Source organism: Penaeus monodon, chromosome 20, assembly GCF_015228065.2.
Source record: "Penaeus monodon isolate SGIC_2016 chromosome 20, NSTDA_Pmon_1, whole genome shotgun sequence".
NCBI lineage: Eukaryota > Metazoa > Arthropoda > Malacostraca > Decapoda > Penaeidae > Penaeus > Penaeus monodon.
The window spans coordinates 15,960,459-15,961,702 of NC_051405.1; positions in this window are offsets into that span (position 1 = coordinate 15,960,459).

A 1,244-nucleotide genomic window follows, 5' to 3' on the forward strand; every position below is an offset into this window, starting at 1 on the left:
AACATTCCCATTTCCTGCACAATCTTCAAAAAAATATATATCACCAAAGCCATGTCAACAATATCATCTTCGTCATCAATATTAATGACGAAAAAAAGGATAATATGAAAAGGATGATAAATCAGGAGCAAGAAAAGAAAAAAGAAAGCGAGGAACGATCTAAGAATAAAGGGAAACAAACTTGAGACAAAAAGAAAAAGAAACGAGGGTAAATGAAAAACAGAAAAGAAAGTGAAAGAAAAAAGTAAAGAAGGTTACAGAAAAAAACAAGAAAAAGGATGCAATTTTTTTTAAAAAGCACGAGAAAAAAATGACAGCGGCAGACAAAAAAGAAAAGAAAAAATAAACGTAGAAACAAGGTATAAAAAAGCTAGAAAGAAAAAAAAAGGCAATGTGAAAAAATAAAAGAAATGTGAAAGAAAAACAGAAAATAAGGTGAAAGAAATAAAATATGAAAAATATGAAGATGAGACAGTTGTAGTTTTAGAAAAAAGAAAGGAAAGAAAGAAACCAGGATGAGATAAAATAAAAATATACAAAACGAAAATAAGACAGAATAAAACAAACCAAAATAAAAGAAACGAAGATCAAAGAAAGCTAATCATAAATAAAACAAAAAAAATGAAAGAAAGACAATACAGATAACAATGACCAATAAGAAGAACAAATCAAACAGGGACTCGAGAAAAATCAGATGAAAAAAACAAAGAAAATAGATGAAGGCACAAATGAAAGATAGGCAAAAAAAGAACAAGACCAAACTAAAAAAAAAGCGAAATACAAAAAATAATGCAAACGATGAACAGACAGACAAAAAACAATGAATAAAACAAAGATAAAACAAGAAAAAACAAACAAAGAAAAAACTAGCGAAGACTATTTTTTTTAATGAAGAACATAAACAACAGACAACAAACGAAGAACACACGAAAGAGAAACAAAGAAACAAAAAATAACAAAAACAAAAAAAAATAATCACGGGGCCCACCGCCTCAAGAATCTTTAGTTATACAACAATTCATTTACGCCACTTAAACCTGTTCCATCTCCTCGTCACTAAAATATGAGCCCGGCCGCGACACACAGGCAGCTCGGCGAGGCATGTACGTATGTGTACGGACCTCATTATGCGGATGGAGGCGAGTGTGCTGAGCAAACATGGGACGCTGGACGCACTGTGCAGATTCGGCGTTCTATTATCTAATCCGACTCGAGATAAAATTACTTGTCTTTGGTTAAGAGAA